Genomic DNA, 3,752 nt, shown 5'->3' with positions numbered 1-3,752 from the left:
TACGTCATCGTCTCACCCTCCTCTCAGACTGTTTTTCGTTGAGTATTTTCTCGAGAACGAGCAAAGGTTTAAGTCTGGGGGAGTTTGATAACACGTATTTTGGGTGATGTTTTGATATAGGATGTCTAGCGTATTTCACTCGATTTTATATATTTGTAGACATTCTAGGGCATATTTGGCTTCGATATTGGTTGGTTGTTTCTTTGGTGTTTAAATAGGAATCCACACATAAAGAGAGCAAAAGGAGTGGAAAACATGGAACACGGAACATCACGGACGAACCGGGAACGTTGGAGTGTCTCCAGGGAAAACGTGAAGCTCAGAAAATGCCAGATTTTGCAAGTCCGATAACTTTCACTCTACAAGTCCAAATCATGCATTCTCTATATCATTGGAAAGCTCTCTTCGATATCTACGCATGACGCCAGGATCACCAAAATCCGATGTCGGAGCAGGAAGTTATGAGCAAATTTGTGAAGCCCGTCAAAATTGGAAAGCCATACGATCGTGTCACTTATGTAGACACCATCGGATCACTTAAAATCCGGAAATTTTCCAAATTTTCCCAAAAGAAAGAGGAGATAATTAGGGTTAGCCTCCAAGGTCGAAAACATTCATACTTTTCACAGAAAACACATCCTAGACACATAAAGGGGGAGATTATCAAGAGGCAAGAGATCGGAGTAGAAGACGGAGATTACGAAGCCGGGAAATCAACTAAGCATTCTTCCTTTCTTCTATTTTACGATGTTTTGTATTATTAATATGAACCCTGTCGTTTCGATATTTAGCGAGTAGTTCCCTTGCCGTGGGTTAGGGATTTGCTATGTAGGGATCTTTGGTTTTTAATTCCAAACTATGTGGTATTATTTATTTAATTCAGTTTATTGAGTTGTTCTTAATGCGTTTGATCTTGTTGGCCACATGATTTAATGAACTTAGGGTTTTAATTCGCATAGACATATGGGATTCTAACCTGGAAATAACTCAGTAAATAGAACATGTATTGCATCGAGAGATGGATATTTGCCTAGGGATTATGATAGCGTTCGTTCATGCATTCAGGATTTAGACTATTTAATCAGAGAGATTAGTAGGATAAAGCCTGGATAGTGAGGTTAGACTCGAGAGAGTTAATCTCTATTTTAGAGCTTGAATTCCCTGAATTGGATTTAGAAACCACAGAATCTGCATCTTTAGAGAAGACCCTTGCATGTAAAGCAATCCCGAAACCTGCAGTGTTTATCATTCATAGTTACAACCGTTTTCATTGTTCGCTTTGCCACATTCTTCCACTCATATTATTTTCTTTGGACCTTGATTTGGATTTGGATTTAAGTCAGTTGTTTACTTGTCCCTGTGTTCGACCCTAGTTGCTACACACGATCCGTACACTTGCGGTTAATTGTTGAGTCTAGGATATTATTACTTGATCAAATTTATACACCTAGATTTGCGACATCACTAAGCTTATTTAAGTTTGGGATTTCATCCAAACTTATTTAAGGCCACCCTAAAACTCAGAGAAACATCCTAGAACCCTAGAGAACCTGTTCTCTTCGATTTCTATTGTCCCGGGATTGGATCTCGTCTCTTGAGTTACCCTTTTCTTCACTAATCCTAGCAGATTCGTTCCAGATCGTTTTGGAATCCTTCCCGTCGGTGTGGATACGTGTAGAGGGACGGTAGCTTCAGTCCTAGGTGATTTAGAATAGGCCCCGGATCGATCTTTGCTTTAAACTTCATCGAGAACGAGGTAAGTAACGATTCCTTCAGTGATATACACTATCCATAGAGTTAGCCGTAAACCCTAGATCGATTTGATCGCATGCTAGGAACCCGTAGATTAGCCAACATCTGCCTCCTCTTCAGTTACTATCCAATTGTTACTCATACTCCTCGTTATCTGAAAAAAAAGTTAGTCAACGAGGGCTAAGGACAACTGCTTAGTGAATGATCCGGGTTGGATCCGGTAAACTCGTTCCCAGCGAGAACGGTATTAAAACGATAAAACACAAAGTATATTATTCAATATTAAGCATATATTCATATCATATTAGAACATCATCATATTCATTCCCGTATGGCTTCACACCATCGGGCTAGCCGTAAACCCTGGTCACTTCTCATGACTAGGAGCGCCTCTCACGCCCGTCACATCTCATGATGTTGGCCGTCGCATCTCACGACAATCAAGTATGTATGGTTTCGCACCATAGAGTTAGCCGTAAACCCTAGTCACATCGCATGAGTAGGAGCGCCTCTCACGCCCGTCACACCTCATGACGTTGGCCGTTGCTTCGCGCAACAATCAAGTCTCGTATGGCTTCGCACCATAGAGTTAGCCGTAAACCCTAGTCACATCGCATGACTAGGAGCGAGCCCGTCACATCTCATGACGTTGGCCATCGCTTCGCACGACAATCAATGCGCCTCACGCGTAGTCACTTCTTGTGACGACCGATGTCACTTCTCTGACCCATCGGAGTATAAAACCCAGTCATCATACAACGATTCACTCGGTGTATGTCGCACATCTCACCAATTCTTCCTATTTACGTTTTGTCGTGTTCCGGCTCGTTTTTCACATAATTTGATCGATTCCAAGGTTTATATTTCATCCCTAGGTCTTTTTGCTCAATTTCATCACTTTTTAGTCTGGACCGGTCGGTATTGAAATGTCCTCTTTTGATTCAAACTATAAATTCATTCAATTATCACACCTATTTTCTGGGTAATGACCCGAAAGTCTCGGACTTGGAACGAGTTTGCGTTTTTCTCTGAAATTTACAGTTTTTCTTCGATTTTCAAACTTTCATATCTTACTTGTTTCTTCATCAAATCGAGTGTCGTTTGTTTCTATGTGTTCATTGCAACTTCCACTTTCTAATCATCCCCAAGTTTCATCGAATTAACACCATAGCAATGATGAGAATGAGCTCACACAGAGGCAACTCGAGCCACTCACCTTGCTCAGATTCGGATCTGAGTTTTGGCAGGATTTGATGGCATTTTCTGGGGACTCTGACGATGGCGACTCTCCTAGACCTTCTGAGGTCGGTCCTCTTTACTCCCACGAGCTCCTTTCCTCTTCTCTCTCTCTCTTTCTCTTCCTCTCTCTCTTTCTTCTCTTTCTCCTTTGTTCTTTCTCTGCAGAGAAAATGGTTGAGATGCAATCTTTGCAGGGGTTTTTCTTCGACAAGGATGAGTCGAATGGGTTCTAGCTCATTCCCACTGTAAAGCCTGCATTGTGGAGGGGGCAGGCGTGGTCACAACGCATCATTTGGTGCCCCACGCGCGGAGAAAAGCTCAGGGGAAGTCCGCAAGTCGAGCTGGATCGCACCCTGTTTTTGTCGGCCTGGACCGGTCGGTCCAGGCACCCTATTTCCCGTTTTCCACCGTTTTCTCGCCCCTTTCGCATGTGGTGACTCCCGAGCCTTTTTCCGACATCTTATGGTCCATTTTTAAGGTCTTTAAGGCCCGTCGATCGAATTTTTCTCTTTCCGGAACTAATCCAAAATTCGAATCTGGATTCGGGGTATTACAGCTATGAAGCCATAGATTCAATCCATGTTTGATAACCAAGTGTGGACTTTGGTTGAACCATCCGAAGGTATCAAACCCATCGGATGCAAGTGGGTCTACAAGAAGAAGACTAACATGGATGGCAACGTGCATACTACAAGGCACGATTGGTTGCGAAAGGTTTCCGTCAAATTTATGGTATTGACTATGATGAGACCTTCTCGCTA

This window comes from Tarenaya hassleriana, unplaced genomic scaffold (genome assembly GCF_000463585.1).
Source record: "Tarenaya hassleriana unplaced genomic scaffold, ASM46358v1 Cleome102, whole genome shotgun sequence".
NCBI lineage: Eukaryota > Viridiplantae > Streptophyta > Magnoliopsida > Brassicales > Cleomaceae > Tarenaya > Tarenaya hassleriana.
This window is presented reverse-complemented; position numbering follows the sequence as displayed.